This window comes from Urocitellus parryii, unplaced genomic scaffold, assembly GCF_045843805.1.
Source record: "Urocitellus parryii isolate mUroPar1 unplaced genomic scaffold, mUroPar1.hap1 Scaffold_35, whole genome shotgun sequence".
Lineage (NCBI taxonomy): Eukaryota > Metazoa > Chordata > Mammalia > Rodentia > Sciuridae > Urocitellus > Urocitellus parryii.
The window spans coordinates 743,030-758,586 of record NW_027553167.1 but is presented as its reverse complement, the minus strand read 5'-3'; the positions used below and the strand labels follow the sequence as shown (position 1 = coordinate 758,586).

Here is a 15,557-nt window from a genome sequence, read left to right as displayed (position 1 = left end):
CTTGGGAAGTTCTTTGTAAGGAGTGGTAGGAAAGTTGTCAATCCCCAAATGGCCAATGGGTTGCATATGTAGCAAACTTGGCTAGCAAAAACATCAAAGTGAATTCAATAATACTGGACCACAAGTGATGATATTTTTTAAAGATTAGTATTTCAGAAGTTTGCTTTTAACACTGATCTTCATACAGAGTTAACACTTCTTCATCAAATAAAGGGAGAATTTGAAGAAATCCATGTACATAAATGTATTAATCAAATAATTATTTAATGCCTACTCTCTGCAAAGCAGAGATCTGTGCCTTTTGGAATACATAAGACCCATTAAAATTGATATCCTAGTTGGATATTCTACTTATTGAGCTAAGGGCTCAGGGCTTCACTACTTACCCAGGATGACTTTGAAGTCCTGCCCCGAAGTGATCCTCTTGCCTCAGCTTTCTGAGTACTTGGAACTCTAAGCATGCACCACCACTCTGGACTAAAATTGTTTCAACCATTCATCTTATACTGTGTCCAGTATATTCTCTTAACAAGCCATATGACAACAAATTACATTAAAGTTGATATAAAGGTAGCTTTTATAGAATTTGCTTGAGAAAAAAACAGCAATCACCCTAAGCCCTACCCCAGCCCTCATTCAAAAGAGTGGAAACATAGAGATGTGAATGTAGAGTATCTATGGGAAATGGGCAGGGGTGGGGTGGGCATTTACTTTTATTGGAGCTCTGGGTATATATAAAGAGATGGAAAAGAAAGTAAAATTACAATTATGGTCTAAGCCAGATCTTGTAGGAGGCATTCAGTCAATATTACCTATTTTTGTCAATAAAGTTTTATTGGGTCCAGTCATACCCATTTGCTTATATATTGTGACTACTTTTTTGCTACATTAGCAATGTTGAATAGTTGAGGTAGAGACCATATGGCTTACATGCCTAAAATATTTACTATTTGGCCTGTAATGATAATAAAAAATTTACCAAATTTTGCTTTGATAAAAACCTTTAATTACATGAACATTTTTTTGTGTAGACAAAATAGAGACAATAACAAATTTTCAACATCAGAAAGGTTAGACCAGAGCCATTTAAAAAAAAAAAAAAAAAAAAAAAAAAAAAAAAAAAAAAAAAAACAGGAATAGTCAGATCGACATCTCAAGACAAATTAGAGAAGAAAGGGCTGGGGATGTGGCTCAAGCGGTAGCGCGCTTGCCTGGCATGTGTGCGACCCGGGTTCGAACCTCAGCACCACATACCAACAAAGATGTTGTGTCCGCCGAGAACTAAAAAAAAAAATAAATATTAAAAATTCTCTCTCTCTCCTCTCTCTCTCTCTTAAAAAAAAAAAAAAAAAAAATTAAAAAAAAAAAAAAAAAAAAAAAAAAAGAGAAGAAAGACAAGAAGGACTGAGAATTCTTAAAACTATATTTGAAACATAAAATTTAGTAGTTTATTTTTATTTGTGTTCAATGAAATACGAAAGCCCACATTGTCTCAAAACTATAAATTTCAAAGTAAAATTGGAAGAACTTTTTAGAGTGGTGAGGCAAGGATATTTCTATGCCTGGGAGAGAAACAGTCTCGGGTAAGCTCTGTCTGGAAAAAAGCTAGAGATGGGGAAGTTGTGCGTGAGTTGTGCGTGGGAAGGCTGAGAGGAAACAGCACATGGGAAATTTCACTGTTGGAATGGTGTCTCATAAGGTCTTGGCAGTAAATAGTGAGCCAACCTTTCCAACTCAATTCATAAGGTTCACACCCAAACTAAAAATAAATTTGATTTCAGTAATAGATACCAATGTGAACAAAGTAAGGGTACAAGAAAACATACTAGTAATCCATAAAGTGTCCCATGAAAACTAAGGACAAAAACACAAAGGCACTTACAAATGGGTCTAGACTCCAATTTTTAAAGCTAATATCTCAAATAAAAATTTCAGGGAAGATTTTATAGTGAAGGCAGCAGAGGCATGACCACATGCTATATCATCACAATATGGCAGACAGAGCTCAAGGAGGTAAAAGGACATTTCCTAAACATGGCGAGCTAGAAACAGACCTCAAAAGGTGTTCTCCATAAGAAGTATAGGCCCTTTTACATAAAAAGAGACATTGGGGAAGCTTAATTTATTTTATAAACATTCTATTTACAACCAAGTTCTTTGGAACACCTTGGTTCCATAGAATAATGTATTTATATTGTTTCTCCTGGTATATTTCCATCTCTTCTCTGCCCAAAAGATTTTTCTCTCACATTAAGCTCAATTAGACAGACTGAAAGATGACTTTTATAATTCATAAAAAATTACAGTCAACATTTTGATTAATAATCTAACAAACTGTTAAAGAGAAATAAAATGCAGTGCAAATTCAATCAACAAGCTTCTGTTTTTGAAATTCTGACCTTGACAAATTTGCATTTTAAAGTCATTCGTTAATGATTTCCCTTCTGTGGCACAAATACTGAATACAAACCAAGGGAGCCAAGTAAGCATAAGCATCAATATGTAAAGGATATTGCAGATAAATCCAGCACACCTTGAAGTGATTAGTCTAAAACTCACTGAATTTCTGGTCTTTGAATTAATGCCTTTTTTGTTCAATCATGATACAGTACAAAAAGAATCATGTGGCAGTCAAAAAAACAAAAAAGCTAACCAAGTTGATATCTTCCCCATTCATCATTTCATTGACATGTCTATCAAAATGGTTTTCCAACTTCAATTGACAGTCAAAACAGTCAAAAATTCATGTTGAATTTTAAACTGCATTTGAGTTAAATGGTATCACAACACAATACCAAACTCCTGAGATCAAACACATAATTTCTCTTTCCCTGATGCAGACTTAAGATATGTATCATCCCTTTTAACTAGTAATTTGCCTTATAAGAAACCTTGTAGTAGATAAAGTGCATTGACATTCTTCATATATCACTATATGCTGAAATTTAAAAACTAGCTCCATAGGGAAATAAGAAAAATATAGTGTTTTAAATCTTCTTGTTGTGGCTCAAGAAGACATTTAACAGGGAAAAGTAAAACTGTATGTGTGAGTCTGAAATAAATTTCTGAAGAAAAATTACAAAATATTTGTATTCATCTCCTTGCTAAAATTTATGAGCAACTCTGTCCACAGTATATGCAGTGGATGGCTTTGGTGACTGTGTCTGCATTTAATGTTCTGTATCCTAAAGATTTAGGAAAAAGTTTTGGGTATTTTGTTTTTTTGGGGGGTCCTTTCCTTCTCTGTCCTCCTTTCTTCCTTACCTTGCTGATTTATTGATGCCAGATGTATACAGGCATGTCTCTAAAACATCTGTGAGCACTATATGCAAATTAATCACCTCTTGTGCATGACTTGCCTCAAGAAAATAAGGTTTTCCTTTCTCTTTACCTGCCTTGAATTTTTGCAGCACTTTCATATTGAACATTTCTTCAGACTTTCCTCTCTCTGGGGCTCTGTGTTTTGAGCTTTTACATAAGTTATGTCATCTGGTTCTCAAAATTACTTTTTTGGGGAAAAAAGTATTGTCAGACTATCTTGGGATCCTTCTTCAGGGTCCTTAATCTGTGCTCAGGAAGTCCACGTGGTTGTGCTGAAGCATCTGTCATCCTTTGACCTGCAGTTGCTGGGAGATCCATAGAGACGATATCAGACATCCTGTAAGCCAGGAAATGCTTCCTTGGAATGTGAACTATGTGGCATGCATTGAGGAACTATTACCCCCAAGAAAAAGTTGTTGTTCTTCTTCTTTCCTTCTTTATTTTTTTTTTGGATGTGAAGATGTGATGTATTGTTACTTTTTTAATAGAGACCACATCACTTTATCTGACAAAGATGGCCAAGTTCAAGGACAGTGTGTGGGATACAATGGCTGCACTGGCCCCCTAGTCAAAGATATGAGAGTCATCAGTCAACAGATGAGAGGCAATAACTCATGAGGGCACCAGAAAGCTTTTTCATCATAAAATAGCAGAAAGGGTAAACACCTTCACCACCCAAGTCTTTGTTATTGTTTTCTTCTGATCTCTGTTCTGTCATCCACATCAGCCTGCTGCTTCCAGAATGGGCTCTGTCTTCTGACTTTATGCTCATTAGGATGCTAGTCTATCAGTTTGTGTTAATAAGGTAATGGGGTGGTCCCTAACTTAGCTGAGGAACCTGATTAAGTCTTCTTTGATTTCAGCTTCATCCCAAGGCCCAAGAATGCTTTCTTTAAAAAGCTGCAGGTGAATGAGCTAGAAAGGGCAGAGACATAAGGTGGAAACCAACACAAGAGCAAAGAGTATGACTCCCACCACACTGACGGACAGCAGGTGTCCCAAGGCTGAAAACCTAAAAGCAATGTGACCCCCACCTAGTTGCAGGGAGTACCGGCCTTTCATTTCTTCTGTAACATGGGCCACAGTGCAAAGCCCTGGATGGCAAATATCACCATGATAAAGGCATGCAGGAACCGGGGAAGATGTGAGGCCAGGCAGACAGAAGCAAAGATGGCCATGTTCAAGGAGAGTGTGCTGGATACAATAGCAGCATTGGCCCCATAGTCAAAGAAGATGAGGTGGCCCAATAGCATGAAGACTGACATGACACAGATGTTGTCAGTGCTAACGGACTCTGTCAGAGTATTCAGCACTGGTGAGAAACCACCGTTAAGTGAAAATGCTGAAGACCAAGACACTCTTCAGGTCAGCCCACCACAACTTCTTGCTCCTCTTCTGCCCTTCACCTCCATCAGGGAGATCAAACAACACTTAATGAATATGCCAGGCTAGTTCCAAAGAGCTGGCGGTCATGGGGGAGCAATAGATCCTCATCCATATATCACCAAATGACCACAAAAACACAGACACTGCAGAGTTGTTGTATCACTAGACTGGACTCAAATACCGCAGCTCAATATTGGTATTTTCAGGCATAGATGTTTTTCCGGAGCTCTTCCAGGTACTGCTGGTCCATATCAGGGAAGGACTGCTGCTCATATAAGACCTTCTGCCACTTGGCCTCCTTGGTGTTAATTACAGGTTAGGCACACATCATCTTATCCTTTCCCTTAAACTCAGACTAGTTCAATTTCCCTTGAAGAAGTCCATGTGGTTTACTCAGTCTTTATGAAATTTTAAAATAATACTTCTCTGGAAATTCCATGTTGTTATCTACTGACCTTTCCTAGTTTTCAAAGGCAGCAACCCAGGCCAGGCCCATAATAGATGAGTTTGTTCTCTGAGGCAAGAAAACACAGCCAAATTCCTGCCATAAGTTCCTAGGGATGCACAGCAGGATCGGGCAGCTGCCCACCCAAAGATGTTCTTTTTGCTTTAGAGTACTTCCAAAGGGGCAAGATGACTGGATAGAAGCATCCAACATGTACTTGGTCCTTCACAAGGAAGGAATCCTAAGTCAGGGTGACAACCAGAGCCATATCATTATTGGAGATCTTCCTAGCCCCTCTCTGTGATCAGGGCACATTAGAATCATAGAATTCTTTCTTTGCCTTGTTAGTGACAGGTGCCCATGGGCAGTGCTAGGAGAGGGGTGGCAGCAACTAGGTTGGTAACTTCCTTCAGTTCTGGCAGCCTTGTGAAACAGCATGCCCACATCCTATGTCTGATTGACAGGCCTCCCTTGGTTCTCAAGAGCAGGACACTGCACCCTGTTGCTCTGTGTGCCACAACACCTGTTCCCTAAAGTGCAGTGCTCTCCAAGGATTTGTACTGGAATCACTCTAACTGAGGCCACTACTTGCTAAATTGGTGCAAGGGAATGTCTTTGGGGTCCCAGAGATAATAAATGAAGAGATTTCTGACTGTTGGAGCAGTTCAAATTCAGACAATAGATCCTTTCTAAAGATGGCTCCTGGCTACAGCACCCTGGGGGTTCTCCAGGAGATAAAGTAAATTCCTTTTCCAAAGTCAGATCTCTGTGCAGTTAGAATGAAAGTCTGGAAGGATTGTGAAACTTTTCAGTAACTAGGATTACCAGACTCCATGATGATAGTTTTCTGGATGGGATTCTTCTTTACCTTTACTCCCAAGGAGGGAAGACTCCTTCTCTCCCAGGTGTTAGGATAGGGTAGGGACAGGGACTGGGATATTTTGTTTCTCTTGCTATGCTGCTATCCAAGATCTCTTAATTTAAGCATTCTGGGGGTTTTGTTTTGGGGGGTTTTATTTTTCCCCTTGCTTTTTACTGCTCTTTCACAATCACTTATCTCAATATGCAGCTATGCAACATTTCCTGGGAAAGTACACCCCCAGTAACAGTAGAGGGAAAAACACAATACCTGCTGCCACCCCACCTGTGCAAGTCTTGTCAGTCACCCCTGCATCTTTTCTTGATCACACATTACTGACAAGATTGGGTGTAAGCCTCACAATGCTATGGTTCCCGATCCCACCTCTGCCTGTTAAACACCTAGACCCACACCAGTGTCTAGTCAGAGGACAAGTACCTCAAGCCCTGTTATGGTTTAGATGTGATCTCCCTCAAAATCTCACATGTGAGACTGTTGAGAGCCACAGCCGAAGGGGCCCCAGCAAACTTTCAGACTGCCAGCTGATGATTGGCTCACAGCGGCCCCAGCAACTTCTAGCTCATTGGCTCCTCTGCGGTGATGCTGATTGTGCTGTTTCCCTGCACTTTCAGACCACCGAGCTGCTCATTAGGGGGCTTTTTTGGCTCTGCCCACATGACCCAGCCAATCGGCCTCAAGAGCAGGAGGATTGTGGGAGGTGGAGAGGCTTGTGGTTGTGAGAGAGGCTTGTGGGAAGCTGGTGGTGGCAGTTGGGCTCTGAAGGTTTTCCTGAGGAGCTGTTTTGTTTGGCGTGTGTGGTTCTAAAAATAAAGTTCGTTTCTTTTGACAAGTGGCTCCTGAATTGTGCCCAGCCATACTGTGGCATGAGACAATGCAAGAAGGTTCAGAAGAGAAGTGATTGAATTGTGAGAGTCTTAACCCAACCAGTAAGTTAATCTCCTGAGAAGGATTAACCCCACACACTCTGCTGTCTACACCACACCTGCCTGAACTGATAAAGGGGCCCCACTCTCACATGATCCACATAGACAGTGGGTCTCTGATTCTCGGGTAAGATGCACTGTGCCCAAACTCACTAATCACAGCATAACAAGGTACAGGGAAGATATATGAAGTAAACTCAATATTGCATAACAAACCAATATCCCATGAAACATCTTTGAGAGAAAGGCACTAAGAATGCCATCCCATAACAGTGGTAGAAACATCCATTCCACCACATGCATAAACTTTGACATAGTAACAAAAGAAATATAAAGTAAAAAGAACAGTTAATATGATACCTCCTAAAATTCAGAACTATCTTGTACCAGATTCCAAAGATATAAAAGTGGTTAAAATGCCTGATAAATAATTCAAAAGAATAATTTTTAAAAATCTCAGTAAAGTCCAAGAAAATACAGATAAAGTTAAATGAAATTAGAAAGACAATGAAGAATCTGAACAAAAAATTCAGCAGAGAAAGAAACCTTGACAAAAAATCAGAAATCTTTCAAATAAAGAGTTCTATAAATCAAATTTTAAAAATTAGTTAAACCAGGCATGGTGGCACACACCTGTAATCCCAGCCACTCAGGCTGAGGCAGGAGGATCACGAATTCAATGTCAGACTCAACAACTTAGCAAGACACTAAGCAACTTAAGGAGGTCCTATCTCAATATAAAATGTAAAATGGGCTGAGGGGGTGGCTCAGTGGTTGAGTGCCTCTGAATTCAATCCCTGGTACAAAAAACTAAAAGAAAAAAGAAAAAAAAATCAGTTGAAATTCTCAACAATAAACTAGATCAAGCCAACTAAAAGGATAAAGAATATCAGAACATAAAGACGTATCTTTCATAATATCATATTCAGACCAAAAGAAATTTTAAAGAAGAAAGATTGGAGGGCACTTTTCTTTGGGACATCACTAAAAGATAAAATGTCTCCAACATTGGCATATCTGAAGAGCAAGAAATAAAAGTTAAGGGTATAGAAAATCTATTCAATAAAATAATAGCAAAAACTTCCTTACTGCTGGGAAAGACCTGGACATTCAGGTACAGGAGGATTATAGAATCCCAAATAGATCTGACCAGAAAAAACCCAGACTACATTTGATAATCAATGTGTCAAAAGCATGAAATGAAGAAAGACTTTTAAAATCTGCACGTTCTAAGTCATATTTAAGGGCAAACTAATTAGACTAATAGTAGATTTCTCAGGATAAATCCAATGGGTCAGTGCAAGAAATGGTGCATTTCAAATCCTGAAAGAAAATACATGCCAACCAAGATTACCATACCCACCAAGTTACCCTTCAGAAGTAAAAAAGAAATAAATACTATCTAAGATAAAGAAAATCTGAGTGTATTTGACTGCCAGACCAGCCTTACAAGAGATACTTAAGGTAGTCCTACACCCAGAAGTAGAAAAATGATAATTGCCATCATGATAGCATATGAAAGTATTAATCCCACTAGAAGAGTTGGTGCACAAAAGACAAATAGAAAATAATTTAACAGCAACATTTCTATACCCCAATAATGAATTTTCTGAGAAAGAAATCAGAAAACAAACTCATTCACAATAGACACACACACACACACACACACACACACACACACAACACCTAGGAAAAAAAAGTTAAGCAAGGAAGTGAAAGATTTCAACAATAAAAATTACAAAACACTGAAAAAGAAAACTGAAGAAGATACTAAAAATTAGCTAGGCTTCCCATGTTTATGGATAAGAAGAACTAACATTGTTAAAATGTCCGTACTACTCAGAGTGATCTCCAGACTCAATGCAATCTCCATCAAAATACCAATGACATTCTTCAAAGAAGCAGGAAAAAATTCTAAAGTTCATATGGAATCACAAATAGCTAAAACAATCCTGAACAAAAATAACAAAGCTGAAGGTATCACAATACTAGATTTCAAGACATACTACAGAGCCATAGTAAAAAATACAGCATGATATTGACATAAAAACAGACAAATGCACCAGTGGAACAAAACAAAAAACCAAAAAGAAACCCAAGATCTAAGAAACCCAAAACATACATTGGAAAAAGGACAGCCTCTTTAATAAATGGTGCTGGGAATACTGGATATCCACATACATAAAATTGAAACTTGACATCTATCTCTCATCCTGTGCAAGAAATCAGCTCAGAATCAATTGAACACCTTAATCATAAAACTCTGAAACTACCCAAGGAAAATATAGGGCAATCATTTCAAGATATTGGTACAAGCAATGTTCTTCTCCAAAAGCACTGGAAGCAAAAGCAAAAAAGAGAAATGAGATTACATCAAAATAAAAAGGTTCTGTACATCGAAAGAGAAAACTTACAGAATGGGGGAAAATATTTTGTAATTATTCATCTGATAGAGTGTTAACAACTGGAATACATAAAGAACCCAAAAGATTTAACAAAAAAATATCCAATTTAAAAAATGAGTAAATGATTTGAATAGACTTTTCCAAAAAGAATAAAAACAAATTAATGGTAAATACTTGAAAAAATGTTCAATATCATCAGTAATAAGAGAAGTGCAAATCAAATTTACAATGAGATGCCATCTCACTCCAGTTAGAATGGCTATTATATATATATATATATATATATATATATATATATATATATATATATATTTTTAAAAGACTAAAACTAACAAAACTGTAAAGGATGTGAATAAAAATAAGTCCTACTACACTGTTGGTGGGAATGTAAATTAGTACAGCCACTATGGAAAACAGTAAAGCAGATCCTCAAAAAACTAAAATTAGAATGACAATATGATCCAGCTATCACACTCCTAGGTCTGTAGCCAAAAGAAATGAAGTCAGCAAACAAAAGAAATACCTGCACATCCAGATTTATTGTGGCACTGTTCACAATAGTTAAGATATTGTTATGACTAAGAATCTGAAATGTCTCCTCCAAAACTCATGTATTCAAAGCATGGTCCCCAATGTAGCAAGGCTAAGAGGTGAGATGGAACTTTTAACTAGTGATTGGATCATTAGAGGTCTGAGACCATTAGTGGATTAATCCAATTAGTTCATCATGTGAGTTAATTCATTGATGGTTGATTGGACTGCTAGGAGGTGGGACTCACTTGGAGAAAGTGGGTCAAGTTTTCCTCATAAAGAGAAAACAATCTTATTAAAAAAAACACTCAGGCTGTGGTTGTGGCTCAGAGGTAGAATGCTCACATACCATGTGTGAGGCACTGGGTTAGATCCTCAGCCCCACATAAAAATAAAATAAAGATATTGCATCAATCTATAATTTTAAAAATAAATATTATATATATATATACACAATCACATAAGGTGTAGTGGTGCACACCTGCAATCTCAGTGACACAGAATGACACAGGAGGATTCCAAGTTTGAAGCCAGCCTAAGCAATTTAGTGAAACTCTCAGAAACTTAATGAGATCACATCTCAAAATTTAAAAGAGGGCAGGGGGCAGAGGACATAGCTCAATGGTAAAGCACCCCTAGGTTCAGTTCCCAGTATTAAAAAAATCACACTAATATAGGCATGATGTGCTTAATTTACTACCATTCTTTCTATTCCTTTCCTGAATAATCAACAGTATTTGTGTTTGCATTAATCCCAAAGAATAAATATCTAATGGCAGAAAGCCAGCACATTGCCTGGGGAGGTTTAGGGTCAGATATTTTTGGCCATGTGGGATCAAAGGTCTGTAGTTAAGGATAGGAATTGTTGGCTATAGCTAAATTTCAAAGCTATTTTATGGCACCTAACTCATTCTCTTTTCTACTTTGAATTTTGTAGGTGATAAAAGCATTTAATAAAGGGATAGATGATATGTCAATACTAAACCTGAATAGAAGAGTGTGTTTTTTATTGTTCTTTTATGCTATACATGATAGTAGAATATATTTTGACATATCATACATACATAGAGTACAGTTTCCTATTCTTCTAGTTGCACATGATGGAGAATTACATTGGTAGTGTATTCAGATATTAACCTAAGAAAGTAATGTCCAATTCATTCTACTATCTTTCCTATTCTCATTCCCACTCCCTTCCCTTCATCCCCTTTGTCTAATCCAAAGTATTTCTATTCTCCCCTATCTACCCCCTTATTGTGAGTTAGCATTTGCATATCAGAGAGGATATTCAGTCTTTGGTTTGGGGGGATTGACTTATTTCACTTAGCAAGGTAGTCTCTACATCCATTACATCAATTCACCAGCAAATGACATAATTTCATGTCTCTATGGCTGAGTTAAATATTCCATTGTGTATATACCTAATTTTCTTTATTCATTCATCTGTTGAAGGACACCTAGGCTAATTCCACAGTTTAGCTATTGTGATTTGAGCTGCTGTGAACATTGATGTGGCCATGTCGCTATAGTATGCTGACTTTAAGTCCTTTGGGCATAAACCAAGGAGTGGGATAACTGCATCAAATGGTGGTTCAATTCCAAGTTTACTGAGAAATCTTCATACTGATTTCCAGAGTGGTTGCATGAATTTGCAGACCCACCAGCAATGCACAAGTGTGCCCTTTTCCCACATCCTCATCAACATTTATTGTTGCTTGTATTCTTTTTTTTTCCCTCGGTACTGGGGATTGAACTCAGAGGCACTTGACCACTGATCCACACCCCAAGCTCTATTTTCTATTTTATTTAGAGACGGGGTCTCACTGAGTTGCTTAGTGTCTTGCTTTTACTGAGACTGGCTTTGAACTCTCCATCCTCTTGCCTCAGCCTCCTGAGCCACTGGGATGACAGTGAGATTACAGGAGGGCGCCTGTGTGTCCAGCCTAATTGCTTGTATTCTTGATTGTTGCCATTCTTATGGGAGTGACATGAAATCTCAGTGGAGATTTAATTTGCATTTCTCTGATTGCTAAGGATGTTGAAACTTTTTTTGTATACTTATTGATCAATCATATTTCTTCTTCTGTGAAGTGCACATTCAGTTCCTTTGCCCATGTATTGATTGGGTTGTTTGGTTTTTTTAAATACAGTGCACCAGGATCAGGTGGGGTTCATCCCAGGGATGCCAGGTTTATTCAACATATGGAAATCAATAAACATAATTCATCACATCTATAGTCTTGAAGACAAGAATCATATGATAATCTCAATAGGTGCAGAAAAAGCATTTGACAAAATTCTGCATCCATTCATGTTCAAAACATTAGAAAAACTAGGATAGCAGGAACATACCTCAACATTGTAAAAGCTATCTATGGTATGCCCCAGGCCAACATCATTCTAAATGGAGAAAAAAATAAAAGCATTCCCTCTAAAAGATGAAACAAGACAAGGATGCCCTCTTTCACCACTTCTTTTGAACATAGTTCTTGAAACTCTAGACAGAGAAATCAGAAGAGAGAAATTAAAGGGAGACAAATAGGAAAAGAAAAACTCATACTATCACTATTTGCTGATGATATGATTCTATATTTAGAAGACCCAAAAACTCCACCAGAAAACTTATAAATGTCATAAATGAATTCAGCAAAGTATCAGGATATAAAATTAACACACATAAATCAATTTCATTCCTATGTATCAGTGATGAATCAACTGAAAGAGAAATTAAGAAAACTACCCCAATACAATAGCAAAAAAAAATCAAATATTTGGGAATCAATCTAACAAAAGAGATGAAAGGCTTCTACAATGAAAACTACAAAACACTAAAGATAGAAATTGAAGAAGACTTTAAAAGATGGAAAATTCCTGGATAGGCAGAATTAATATTGTCCAAATGGCATTACTACCAAAAGTGCTATACAGATTTAGTGCAACGCCTACTAAAATTCCAATGACATTCTTCATAGAAATAGAAAAAGCAGTCATGAAATTCATTTAGAAATATAAGAGACCCAAAATAGCCAAAGCAATGCTTAGCAAGAAAAGTGAAGCAGGAGGCATCACAATACCAGACTTTAAATTATACTTCAGAGCTATACTAACAAAAACAGCACCAAATTGGCACCAAAACAGATCTGTAAGCCAACAGAAGAGAAGACAGAGAAAAACCCACATAAATACAGTTATCTCATACTAGACAAAGGCACCAAAAACGAATATTGGAAAAAAGGTAACCTCTTCAACAAATGGTTTTGGTAAAACTGGAAATCCATATATAGCAAAATGAAATTAAACTCCTCTCTCTCACCCTGCACAAAACTCTATTCTAAGTGGATCAAAGACTTAGGCACTAGAACAGAGACCCTGCACCTAAATAGAAGAAAAAGTATGCCCAAGTCTACACCATGTCAGCTAAGGATCTGACTTCCTTAACAAGATTCCTCAAGCACAAGAAGTAAAATCAAGATTCAACAAATGGGATGGTATCAAACTAAAAAGCTTCTTCACAGCAAAGGAAACAATCAAGAATGTGATGTGAGAGCCTAGAAAATGGGAGAAAAATCTTTGCCACCTACAACTCAGATAGAGAATTAATCTCCGGTATATTTAAAGAACTCAAGAAACTTAACACCAAAAAAAAAAAAAAAAAAGATGGAATGCTTCAGAAAAAAAAAAAAAAACATCCTATATAGAATGCTTTTGTATGGTCTCCAACCCTAAGCTCATGGGAAATTTGCTTAAAAAAAATTCAGTGAGATACTGTGGCCATATTTTTCAGTAAACTTGTTCTTTGTTACTCCATGTAACTCTTCATTCTTTCCTTATTTAATATGCATGAGGCCTTATTTCAACTAAATAAAATAGGAATTTAAAAATACAACAGTATAAAAATTTTCTATGAACTTTTTTTTTTAAGTAGACACATTAGAGGACTGAAGACTGGGTTGTCTGTACATTATCAAATAATAACCCAAATAAAAATATGCTTCCAGACATGTACAGATGGCTGTTTTATAATCACTGAAACTTAAGAAACGATGAAATATGGCTGGCCTTTAGGTTTCCTGGATGAAGTCTATTACAGAATAATTTAGCATCTGAGGATCCAGAGGATGTATAACAAGTGTTATCACCAAAATAATGTTGGATAAAGTCTTCAACCAAGCAGAAGTAAGAAAGCAGCCTCGGGCCTTGAGAACCTTCTGTCTTGACTGTGGCACCGTTATCTGCCACAGTATCTAGGATGTACAGAAACCTTATTTTAATTTCACTTGGGATCCATATGTTTCTGCTGACCTTTCCTTGCAGAGATGACTCTTTTCCCTCATTTTGCTATTTTCTGCTTTCTAAGCACGTGGATTTTTTTTTAAATTCTTTTGGTTTTGTTGAAGTGACATTTCACTAGCTAAGACAAACAAAGCTTCTAATATAAGGGTAGTGATTAAAAGAGTTTGATCATCTTAAATGTGCCCACAACATCATAAAGAACATCACAGACTGTGAATTCTATATTCTGACACTAGCACCTATGCTGCTAATTGCCATATTTGTTTAATCCAATAGATTAATCATTTTTAGCTTTGTTCTTATCAAAATGTAGTCAAGTTCATCTTAGTCAATTATTGGAGGTTTTTAAAATGTACTTCTAATTATATTAGAAAACCATATGGATACATTACTCACTTTTAATCCCTGCAGAAATTGAGTTTTCAGATTTTTCATATAAAATATGTAATAGTCATCAAGAAGGCATGCCTGGAATGTGATATAAGAGAAGGCTTTAACCCAACCACTTGTATTGAAATATAGCTGAAGAATAAGTATCAGCAGATGGTCTGCATGAAGCCGAAGAACAGATTTCTGTCAGTGCAGCTTCAGCACCGCCCAGGGATAAAGGTGTCTCACCCAGCTGACCTGGGCATTCTGGCTGGTTGGTGAGGACAGATTTAGAGTGTGCTGAGGGACATTGTGTGCCATAATTGGATGATATCAGCCATTAAGTTCATCCCATAACTGTGTTCTGATTGCATTCCTACTAACCAATTTTAATTTCCCTGGAAACTTTTTAAATTTTTCTTTTACAGTGGAGACAATGTATACAGTAGGTGATGTCAGTATTTTCGTTGACTTGGCACTTAGACTTCTCACTGAGAATGAACAAAACAGTCTCACACTGATCATGAGAATAGTCACTTATAACCAAGCTACCATCTCTGCCTTGCTTCTGTAGCTATGCCAATGCTGAGGCGACTTTCATTGTTTCCTTTTCTCTCTGTTTTGTTTGTTTGTTTGTTTTGTGGTATCAGGGATCAAATCCTTCATATCCTAGGCAAGCACCTTTCACCTAGCCACACCCCCAGCTCTTTCTTCCTTTCCTTTCTGCCACTCTTCCTCATTTCTTACTCCTAACAAAACCGAATGTCAAATGTAATCCTGCCATTTTTCAGAACAATTATGAAAACCATATGGAAGAACACATGTGAATGTGCTTTCATTAAATGTAACAATAATGTAATTTTATAATCAAACCTAGGATCTAGCTAAGGCATTACACATTGTTAGGTACCCAGTGAATGCTTTGGATTTATTTATATGATTTCTTGTTTCATAGAGGAGTTAAATTGAGACTACAAAAATTATTTAGTAAATGTATGTCTTCT

The 15,557-nt window shown here is 37.1% G+C and overlaps 1 pseudogene; it reads right to left on the bottom strand.

The window, feature by feature from the left end:
* Window positions 1-4,146: 4,146 nt before the first annotated feature.
* On the bottom strand, window positions 4,147-5,035 carry LOC113177728 (phosphatidylinositol N-acetylglucosaminyltransferase subunit C-like; annotated as a pseudogene).
* Window positions 5,036-15,557: the final 10,522 nt, after the last annotated feature.